The sequence below is a fragment of the Diabrotica undecimpunctata genome, chromosome 10, assembly GCF_040954645.1.
Source record: "Diabrotica undecimpunctata isolate CICGRU chromosome 10, icDiaUnde3, whole genome shotgun sequence".
Taxonomy (NCBI): Eukaryota; Metazoa; Arthropoda; class Insecta; order Coleoptera; family Chrysomelidae; genus Diabrotica; species Diabrotica undecimpunctata.
The window spans coordinates 44,997,214-45,009,540 of record NC_092812.1 but is presented as its reverse complement, the minus strand read 5'-3'; the positions used below and the strand labels follow the sequence as shown (position 1 = coordinate 45,009,540).

Below are 12,327 nucleotides of genomic sequence, written 5' to 3'. Positions count from 1 at the left end.
GCTACAATCTTCTTCCGTCTACACACGATCGTTGATTGAATATCTGAATTCGGATATTCAATCAACGACACTACCAACACTATGATAAAACTGTGCAACCCGATCGACAACGATTTATCGAAAAATTTTGTTTCTACCTGCCAATCTTTTGCTCCAACCTAAAATCTGCGCCAATTTTCGTACACACCATCGATAACAATACAAACGAACTGCGCAGTCACATCGCTACGATACCTCATTGACGTGTATACCAGGCATAAGCATGGTACAATAAACACAAGGTATGATACATAATGTTCCAAAATCGGTTCACTTCGCGCATGACGTACTCAAGAACCCTTCTTCACGCAACATTTGAATGTATTTGTGTAGGAAAGACTTTTAATTTTTAGTTTTTTTTTTTATATAATTTGGCTAATTTAATTATAGTAATTATAAATAGATGATAAAATTGTATTATTTTAATATTTAATCATAAAAAATATTTTGTAGTTAATTTACTTTTATTGATTTTTAGGTACAGCTGGATCAACTTATACTCCAGAGTTCGATATTTTAGTTGTTTAAAAAGATACAAAAAAGTGGTATCTACCTAAAAATGAGTCGAGTATAGCTAAAAATTTTTAAATTTACAAATATACAAGGTATTCCCACTTCTTAATTTGTTAATGATTACTTTGTAATTTAGGTACTGAACTAAACACAAAACCAAATTAAATAATGATAAAGTCAACTTTATTTAGATTGGATGAGCTAGCTGGTCATCGAATATGAGTGTAGCGAGGTCACACATTATTGCACAATATTTTAAACACTCCCTGTGCCACTCCCTTTTCTTTCCCAGTTCGTTACGTTAAGTCTCCTCCTATCTTCTTTAACTTCGATGCGAAAATAATAATAGCTTCGATCAGAAAATAATAATAATTAAATTTTAATGAAATTACATAAATCCTCAATATCACAAAATAAGAGTTAATAAAATAAACAATTCATTGCAAAATTTAAATAAATTGCAAATTGTATAATAAAACATTACGAACTAATAAGTTGAAGTTGCTGCATGTGGTACCCAAATATATATAAAAATACTTAAGTTACTTGTACATAGAGGTACTGTAAAGATTTTATCTTGTGTGAAGGAAACATCAACGAAAAAACGTAAACAATCCATATGATTTGATCCCGTACATCAAAGCGCTAAAAACAAGTGAACTACAAGTTTTACAAAAAAACTACTATACAATATAATAAACTAAACAGCAACTAAATACCACAGGTACGTTTTAAGACACTATAATGCTTTAACTGAAGAAAAAACGCGGTAAATTGCTACAATTCAAGAAACTCGTTAACTATCATTACAAATAATGGGTCCGATGGTTCTTCACTACGTCACACGCCAGGCTCAGCTGTCAAATGTCATGCGCAATATCATACATTGTGTTCATTGTATCATGGGGCATAAGTATGATTTCAGTTCAAATGAGCCATTATATTTGATGCTGTAATAATGCATTATTAATTTACGTAAAGATTCTCATAGCAAAGATATATTCTCATATTCAGAAACAGATACTGATGACACCGATTAGGATTTGATTTTATTCCAAATTCCATTTTTTTACTTGTTTGCTTCTAGCTTCTAGCTTGTTTAGATTATTTCTATAGTACCTATAAAGAATTTATATTAAAGGAACATTGTAAAATAAACAATAAGGGCAGGTCCTGATAGTATATCGGAACTTTGACTCTCCAAAATAGTTCAAATTAAGTGTCAAAATTTAACCAATCTTTGTAAAGTTATTAGTGATCAACTGAACTCAATTTTCTTAATCTGTAAATACAGTTTTTACTGTAAATTCCACTGAAAACATTTAATTAGTATTTAACATAATTGAAGATTTTCATATCGATATCTGCTTGGTGATCTGATTAGTGATATGAAGTATAAACAGAGTTTTATCACACTAGCAACATGAAGAACATAATCTAATTGACTTCGATGAAATAGATAAAAGATACTTCCCTTTTTTGATGGAAGAATACAACGAAGCCCTTAAAAATTCGGCAGCGGGACCTGATGATATTCCGGTAAACTTTATAAAAAAATTACCTTTAAACGCTTACCAGTACAACTTACTAAAGTTATTTAATTACAATCTTAATAAGGAGATAATCTTGTTACCAAATCACTGATCCTGATGAAAAGAGTGGTAAAACCGGTAGCAATTTTCAGTGTCCAATCCTCGGAATATTACCGACCATTAAACCTTGGAGATGGTTCCCTCATCAAAAGAAGATATCAAGTGACAATAACCCGTCTTAGATTATGTCATACTAGTGTTACACTTAAGTTTTTAATTACAAAAAAATCCTAACCGAAATGTGAGCAGTGTAAGGTCAAGCTCTCGGTGAAACATATTATTATAGACTGTCTAGTTTTCTCCGTAGCAAGAAGCAATTACGGTATCCCAACAGACCTAGAGAAAGCACTTGGTGCAAATTGTTCCTTTACAAATATGCTAAATTACTTAAAGGCAATATATTTTTTAAATATCTAATATTTAATATTATAAATATTTTCTTCTCGGTAATAACTTTCGAGTTGATGCGAATTTATAAATAAACAAACATTCAAAATTTAAAAATTTTAAATAATCAAATGTCACTCGTTATACAATCATTATTTTGGAAAACAATGATTCGTGTACAAAATTACTGTACATACCATGAAATCAGTAAATATTTGTCGGAACCGTGACAAACCTGTAATTTAAGCCACAAATGAATTATGCATCCCTCCACCGGTTTTTCCATCTTTTTTGTGACTGTACGGCCGATATATACACAGAGGGAAATTCCCCCCCCCTCCCCCCCAGAAAGTCCAAAATTGAAGACAACCTATTATTTATTATGTGTTTTATGTAATTTGGGTTTACCTTTTTATGTCCTTTGGTTGGTGATCAATTGAAAGTTCCCCTTAAGTTAGTAGTTCCCCCTTAAGTTGGAAGTTCCCACCAAGGCAATTGTCTAGATCCGCCACTGGTTATTACGACATGGTCAGCATGTACCTAATCGGCCTTTGAATGGAAATTTTAGATTTCGTAATTCATCATTTATGGCAATATTGAATAATAAGAAGCTTATATTTTCTAATATTACTCTTAGGACAAGCTTTCGTTTGCTCGAACTTGAATATATCTTTTAGGAAAGGAGTTTTTATAAAAGCAAAGCAATATCCTCTTGTGCCTAAGTCATATACCACGGTAGCGCCAAGCTGTGTCAAAAGCTCATTCAATGTACCTATTATATTCCAATACATTTTTGACTCAGAGATACAGCTTGATGGACAGTGCTTTCTAAGCCCATGATATTGTCTAATGTTGATCTTGCCGGAAGCACTTTGTTCTGTAGCAACATTATTTTTATATTTGAGTGTACAGAGAAGACGAGGATTGAGCATTTTAATATATTTATACTAAACAAATTAATACATAACTCAAAATTTTTCAAAAAGCCCTTAATGGTTTCAACTATATCCGGCAATATAAATATATAGGGGAGAGGCGGGAACAGTGACACAAGGGAACAGTGACACATTTAAAATCCTAGTAGAAAATATGTTAGCAAGTTGGTGATATTGTGGAATTTTACAGTTGGTATAATAAGAATACTACTTGTCTTATAAAAAGTTGACAGAATCTGTTGTGTTTGGAGAAAATCGCATGTTTGTGTTTTGTTAGTGCAGAAGTATTTTGTCAAGGGTGTTTTTAGTTGTTTACTACGAGGAAACAAACCTGAGTTATTGGATTGTGTTCTGGGTCGTAAAAAAGTCGTATAAAATGTAAGTAATAGCAATAAAATTTCTTTAAAATCTTTGTAGATTAACAAAAAATTTACAAATTTTTGTATAAAACAGCATTGTGGGTACAGTGACCCGAATATTGATAGGGAACAGTGACACGATGTGTCACTGTACCCTTCTTGTGAATTTCATAAAATCTTGACAGCAAATGAGTGCTGGAAAATCATATTAGGGTCTAAGAAGCTTTTGTTAATTATGAATTTACATTACAGATGGTACGTCAGAAGAAAACGGATAAGACAGTGGGTAGATTCAATGAAGATTCTATGAGGGTAGCATTCAATCTAGTTATCAGTGGTATATCAATTCGTCAAGCTGCTAGAGAGAAAAACTTAAGCTTTAAAACCGTAAGCAGATACGTAAAGAAATACAGAGATGATCCCGAATGCCGAATGGCTCCTAACTATAAAATAAACCAAATATTTTCTTTGGAACTAGAGGAAGCTCTCGTTGATTATATCATAACGTGTTCAAAAATGTTTTACAGTTTAACAATTACCGATTGTCGCAAACTTTCATATGACTTGGCGAAAGCAAATAAATTAAAAATTCCAAAAAATTGGGAGGACGAAAAAAAAGCTTCAGTCGACTGGTATAAAGGATTTCGCCATAGACATCGTACAATATCCTTAAGAACTCCAGAGGGATGTAGTCTAGCAAGAGCAGCAGGATTCAATAAAGAAAATGTAAACTTATTTTTTAATAAGTTGGAAATAGTTTTGCAGCGACATCCAAATTTTTCAAATGGATTCAGAATTTACAATTTAGACGAAACCGGAACTTTGACAGTTCAAAACAATTCGACAAAGGTGCTAGCCAAAAAAGGCACTAGACAAGTGTCTAAAATTCAAAGCAGTGAAAGAGGTACACTTGTTACCACATGCTGCATTGTAAGTGCAAATGGAAGTGCAATCCCACCCGTAATGGTATTTCCGAGAGTCCATTTTAAAAGCCATATGTTGGCAGGAGCGCCATGTGGGACGTTAGGCTTGGCTACGAAAGCAGGATGGATGAATACAGAATGTTTTATTGAAGTTTTAAAACATTTCATTAAACATACTTGTAGTTCAAAAGCTAACCCTTCACTATTAATCATGGACAACCATGAGAGCCATATATCTCTTGAAGCTATCATTCTGTGCAAAGATAATGGGGTCACTGTTTTGACTGTGCCTCCTCATTGCACCCATCGGTTGCAACCATTAGATGTGGGTCTGCTAAAACCGTTTCATATATTTTACAACGATGCTTTAAGTTCGTGGGAAAAAGCTAATCCGGGCACACCTGTGACAATCTACCATGTAGCATCATTTGTGGGACTCGCTTACCCCAGATCTATGACACCTGTAAATATATCGGCAGCTTTTAAAAAAACTGGAATATTTCCCTTTGACCGTCACGTATTTAATGATGGTGATTATTTCGCAAGCCAAGTTACAGAACGACCATTAGTTAATTCACCAAATATTGATCCAAAACCATCTACCTCGACAGGAGGTACCACAGATAACTCTATCAAGAACCAGGACGTAACTCCATTACAGAAATTGTCACCTTCATCCACAAGTGGAAGAAAATTGACATTTGTAAGTCCATCAGCTATTCGTGAATATCCAAAAAAAAGTCTGACAATTTCGGTTAAAACTAGAAGAAAAAAAGGCAAGACTATGATTGCTACTGACACTCCAGAGAAAAACGAAATTGAAAGTAATAGAGCCAAAAAAGCGAAAACAGTTAAAAGAAGCATAATCTCAGAAGACATTAAAAACAATGATGATGTTATTGAGTCGGAAGACGAAGATGGTAAAACTTATAGTCTCCATAATTCTGACACGTCAGAGGGAAGTGAAATATTTTCAGATAGTGATGATGAAGACCTATGTGATTTGACATTAGATCCAGCCAAAATTTGCGACATTAAGATCAATGATTTCTTATTAGTGAGACTCAAATATGAAGCCCATTCCAATAAAGAAATCGAAAAATATTATATTGGGAAAGTTGTGGTGATAAACACCATTGGTACGATGGAAGTCAGTTTTTTACGTAAAAATTCAAAAAATGTCACATGCTTTGTGTTTCCATGTGTCACAGACATTGGTGTTATATTCAACAACCAGATTATAAAAATTTTGGACCATCCAAAAATTAGCAGGGGTCGACACTTTTTTCCTGTTAAAACGGACTTGATTTCATAGAAAACAACAAGCATTTATAATATTTTTCTATAGATCAATAATAAAGATACGTTTTTATTGTTTAATTAGTCCTAAATAATAATACTTACATATTACAGTTGAAAAATGTCTTTGTGTCAGTGTACCCTTCATACCAGGGAACACTGACACAATGCAAAGTTTCAGACTTTTTTTTAAATCTATTTGTTTTCTTAATTTATAGCAATGTAGTCATTCATGATGTATTTGCAACACAATAACACGTCCAAATTGATATTTGCAAGTAAAATCCTATTAATGGTCTAGCGATGACAGAAATTCAAATTTTTCTGTGTCACTGTACCCACCTCTCCCCTACCTTTGGCAACGGTTTATTGCCTTGAAAACCATCCTTACCTTGTAATGAGCCATTAATTGTAATCTACTAGACTTTAATATTATACTTTCAAATTCGTGGCGTTTCTGTAGATATTACTGTACTATTATATTATTTCCAAATAGAGTATAAAGGTACTTAACATAATTATATTATGTCCAAATTACCGATACAAGTGAGGCAGTTTGGTTTGTTTCCAAAAATCCAAAATAAAAACATCAAATAAAGAAGGTATTTTAAAATTTGTGATATATTTCTACCACAATTGATAATGGCATTGTTTAAAATAATGGTTTTAAAAAGGGTTGCTTTGAGAGACATCTCTTGTACGTTTCGTAGTTCATGCAAAGTAGTGCCATCTAGTTAAAGTTTATTCTCTACGTGGTAGAAAATCCATGCAGTATTATGTTGATAGTCCAGTTAATATAGGAAAAGATTTTACGTTCCACAATAGTTACGCTTTTTTTGTATCGATGGCAGTGTATGCTATAAAACAAGGGATGACAGCCCTACTTGCCGCATAGGGTGAATCTAGAGTATGGTTCAAAACCCGATTCAATAGTTAGTGGCAAGTAAAACATGAAACTCCAGACAAGCGATCAATCAAATTACAAGTCACTTATCGTTTAAAAATTATGACAGCTAGCTCAATAGTAATTATTATTTGACTAATACAACATTGCTATTAATAACCGATTATTAATAATGTTTAATGGATTTGGAGGAAATACAAAAGAATACTTCAAATCAAGGTAAGTGTTGGTACTGTATTTTTTGTGTGTCTTTTTTAACAGCTTTTAATTAATGTACTACTGAGGGATTTTGGTGCAACATGCCAATTCCTATGTGTGATCAATATATTCAGGTTAAGCATTTATATCTGCTAAATTCTAATAAGATTTAAATTGTAGATCATTTTAGAAATTAATTTGAAATAAAATATATTACCCAACACTAAATTGTGCCAACTATTTGATTTTTTTAATTTTAAACTAATCGTTGAAATGGGTTTTACATTCTTTTCAATAACCGGTAGGGGTTTATGTATTAACTAATTGGGTACGACTGAAAAATAAAATATATAATGTAATTACTGAAATCAATATAATAATAGATACTATTAGATAAAGTATTCAGTGGATATAAATTTTAATGATAATTGCTACTAGGTAATGCATTACATGACGGTGATTATTCCTCCCCCTTTGTGTGAACGCTGCGGTTCTATCACGCTTTTCATATTACCATGACAACCCATAAACACTAGGGATTAAAAATATAAATTATGCGGTATGATAGGAACTAAATTTTACGAAAATAGAACAAGGGCTATTTTGTTTCGCATAAAAAAACTCCAGGTATATTTCTACGATAAGAACGCAAATATCTGCCTACGTGAATAATAAATTTGTGTTATGCTAAGATCTTCCACAGTGATAACAAACCTAAAGAAACGCCTTGTGTGAGTATTGTTCTTTAATGAATATAGTTACAATTTATTCCTTAAGGGTTAAACCTAAGAGTAGAGAGTTAAACATGCTGATTATAAATATACAGGTTGTTTCATTGCAGAATTAACATATGTTAACCGCAGATAGAACGGCGATTGCAAAAAGGCGATACTTAATATGTCTTACTCAATAACCAAGATACAAGATTTTATATATAATTTTATATATGTTATTGAAGTTAGTTTATCGTTTAAACAACCAGTTATTTTAACATCATAGGCGTTCTGAGATTGTCTTTTTATGTGTTTTTAAATTAAGTTAAAATATATTTTGTTCAAATTTTTGACATCTTTTTTATCATTTATTGCATTATTCAATAAACAACACATTAGATCTAAAATATATTTTACATGTAGTGACTTAGTGGGTATGTCCTATGTTTTTAATATTATTTTAATTGTGACGTCTACTTGTTAGTAACAAATTTTTACATGCTTGGTAAGTCAAAAGTTTAACTTTTAAATCGTATTATGTCTATCATAAAATGTTTTTTAGTCAATATTACTTCTTGAAAAAGGCATCAGTGGGATCAGTGGGAACACCACGAAAACGATGGAACGACAACTTACTGGAAGGCACATTGAAAAATAGACAGAGTCATGTCTACATTAAATGAAGAAGAAGAAGAAGAAGAAGAAGAAGAAGAAGAAGTGCTGACTTCATCCAAAGTAACATTTGTTCTTCTAAAAGTTTACTATTAAAGGGAATGCTTTGCTTTTGGTACTATTTTTCTTTGAATCTCTGCTGCCCTTTAATATGTATGATCATCCATGAGAATAGAAAAGTGTCTAGCTTTTATAAGAATGTGATTTATTTAGGTTCTACTGTTTCATCTGCCGAGGTCTCGTCATATTATGGACATTGGTGACGAATATTCCATCATGGATATCATTGTATGCCAATGCTTAGAAAGGAAGTAAATGTAAATATTGCTAACATATACATAACTAGTACTTAAACGAACAAAATATTCAACGAAATTCTGCTGCATTGACGACTAGTTGTATTTAGATCGAATAATTTTGGTATTGTACGATTAAAATCTTTTGTTTTCAGCTTTTTAAGAAATTAATGTAGATATTTGTACGCAAAGGAAGATAACGCATATAGTTATTGGCAACTGTTTAAAGCAAAATTTACAGGTATTACTATTGACGTCACTTTATCGACCGACATCTAAAAATATCTACTGTATTAAAAATTAGTGAACATAATTGAAAATGAGACAATGTGGTATTAGGTTTTATAAAACTTATTGTATTGTTTTACACATAGAAAATGCGTTAGGATCAAATATTTACTGTTTATTTGAGTACTAAGATAAGAGCAAAAAATTTTGGCTATTTGTACGATAAAAGTAGAAAACAACTATTAAATGAGGAATGTTAGAAATCTCTTTTCTGTACGATAAAATTTTTATTTATTAACGGTTGTAAATAACGTAATTGAATCATCTACTTAACGAATAAAAATTCGTCATTGTTGAATTGTACACAACAATTTAATTATCATAAATGGTTTAAAATCAAGAAAAAACAACCGAATATATTAAGTCATGATAATGTAAGTTTACATGCAACATAAAAATAACATTGGTTATTTGAATAAGAAGAACATTTCCTGATAAAACAAAAAATACATAAATATTCAAGGAGATGCTATAATATTTAAAAACTAAGTCAACACATTAGCGACTGCTGAGCGGAAAACTATGAATTATTTGCAGACACGTATTTCAAATTATACAAATTTTATTGCAAATAGTTAAATAGTCATAAATAGATAGTTTTTATCAAGCCATATTTTGAAACGGAATTATTTTCTTTTGTCCAAGTTTCATTTAAATAGAAAATACCGCTAATAATTTTCATCTTATCTCGGCCAAAGTGAGGAAAATTATCATTTCTAATTACGTTTAATATTTTGTCCAATTTTAGAATCTCCTTGTTTAAATAGAATCAATGAACTTTTCGAACAAGTCATCAATTCACATTGATTGTTTTTTAGGGTTAACTATATTTCCTTGTTTTATTTCACTTAAAAATTTGTAAATAATTGTGTCGATCGTCAAGGAAAAATACAAAAAAAAAATCTCGTGTATACCGAGGATTCCAATACAAGTACCATTTGATTTTAAACGTTTACAATTTCCCGTGCTTTTGGCTTTTGCAATGACCTGAAACAAATCGCAAAGCCAACCGTTGAAAATTTGCGGAATTTACTTTTCAATGTTTCCGGAGCTTCCATGTTTCGCGCATGAATCTTTATTTGCGTTTCGAAAAACCGTCATCGTTGTTTATTTAACGCAAAAAAATAAAAATATTTTCATCAGAAAGCATTAAATTGATTCAACTTTTTACATGCATAATATGTTTGAGTTTTTTTTTTGTTTTATTTCCTGTTAATTTTTAAACACCTTATTAGGGTCACTCCGTAATTCGAATTCATTTAAGTAATTATTATTCTGTTTTCACTATTTTCCGTCGTAACTTAGTTTACTAATGAATTACTTGAAAAAAATTGTTTTGTTGCTGTTTCAATAAGCGTTTGAGATAAAAACGGTAATTACCCTAATTCCTGAAATGTTTAAATTTAATCTCAGGATTCCTCTTTGAGTTCTGAAATACCTTTGCCTTATAAAAGTTTGAAAACACAACAGAAGCAGAAGGAAATAAAAGAAATGTAAATTGTTAAAAAAAAAATAAAATTTATTGATAAAACACCTTGAAAATTTTGCTCTAATTTTTTCATTGCTAAAAGTGTCTAAGGGATTTCGCTATCAACCTGCAGACGAGGTAGACGTGTCTAAATCTGCTCCAATTATTTAGCTTAAAAATTCGGGTAATATCGAGTTGTTTTGTCACACAGTGTTGTGTCTTAAAAGCAATTAATTTTGCTGTTATAACGAAATATTAAAAACTTGGAATTAATCGCTAGTAAACAATTTACAAACAACTTCAGTTTTTATAAGTTTAATCAGCATTACAAGCTCCGAGCGGTAGACACGGGGAGTATTTGCAGTGCGGGGAACTGTTGATACAAACGTTAATTAGTGATAGGTAATTGATAATATTACCAAAACAGTACATAGGCATACACTGAGATCTGACAACAGGTAACATCCCATCTAGAACAAGGTAGGTGATTTATTGTCTAAATTAATTATTATAAGAATAGCAAACTGAAATGGCTACGAAGAATGATATATAAACGTAAAGAATCATCCACTGAAGATAGTAGAAGAAAATGGTGGACAAATGAGGGCGAAGGTGAGGATCCTTTTAAAAAAAGTCTCTAAATCTCCAATTAAGAAGGGGTGTAAAAATCCAAGAATTAAAAGTAATGATGATGGATCTCATGCACCAAGACCAAAAAACTTTCAAGGGGAACTTATTAAACTGTTTATTCGGGCTGTTGGGCCGTTGTCTTCTGTTGAGATTTGTTCTCGACGTTTCGCCAACACTAGGGGTTGGCATCTTCTGGAGATGTTGATGCTTCGCTTGTAAGCAGAAACTGACGACGCGTTGTACTACGGAGGCAATATTTATAATTCCCACTCGCCTCCCCTCCACTGGTTTCGGCTTGAGGGGGCGTGTCGTTGTTTATAGTAGCTTTTCTATCTCCGTGTTTGGCGGGAAGGGCGTTTGTGGATTTTAATACTGGTATCCATGTTTTGTTGATTTTTAGTCCTTCTTCTATCCTATTGAAATTGTTTGGGTGCTTGTATATTTCCACCGCTTCCCGATATAACCGTGGGTAGTACTGTGAAGTTTTGTCCAGCATCTGTGTTTCTTCAAATAGTATTCGATGTTCTCCGCTTCCCAAAGCGTGTTCGGCAACGGCAGATTTGTCGATATGTCCTAAACGACAATGGCTTTTATGTTCATTTATCCTGGTGTTGGTGTGTCTTTTTGTGGTTCCCACATATACCATTCCACATGTGCATGGTATTCGGTATACTCCGGCCGTTGCTAATGGGTCGCGTTTGTCTTTTACCGATCTTAAACAATCCTTGATCTTCTTTGTAGGTCTGAAGATGGTCTTTATGTTGGCTTTCTTGAGTATTCGCCCAATTCTGTCCGTTACCCCCGATATATAGGGCAAGAACGCTTTCCCTTTACATTCTGTTTCTTCGTCCCTTCTTCTAGATACGTTGTTCATCGCCTTGTGTATTTCTCTTCTGGTGTACCCATTAGAGGTGAGCGTTTTTCAATATAAAGAAGTTCACTTTGGAGATGTTGTGGTTCACAAATTCTCTTCGCCTTCTCTGCCAAAGTTTTGATGATACCTTGTTTTTGGCTAGGATGATGATTTGAGTTCCTGTTTAGGTATCTGTCTGTGTGTGTAGGTTTTCGATACACTTTATGTCCTAAGTGACCTTCCTTTCGATTTACTAAT

General features: G+C 32.4%; 1 protein-coding gene across 2 annotated transcripts in view; it reads left to right on the top strand.

The window, feature by feature from the left end:
• The first annotated feature begins 504 nt into the window (after nt 1-504).
• LOC140451891 (galactosylgalactosylxylosylprotein 3-beta-glucuronosyltransferase P-like) overlaps nt 505-12,327 on the top strand; it is a 78,456-nt gene continuing 66,633 nt past the window's right edge. The window contains exon 1 of one of the 2 annotated variants that reach the window (XM_072545839.1): nt 505-644. The gene's annotated coding sequence lies outside the window, so the exon portion shown is untranslated. Of the gene's footprint in view, nt 645-6,948; nt 7,171-12,327 lie in introns of those variants that run through there. The other variant, XM_072545838.1, reaches the window with a different exon arrangement.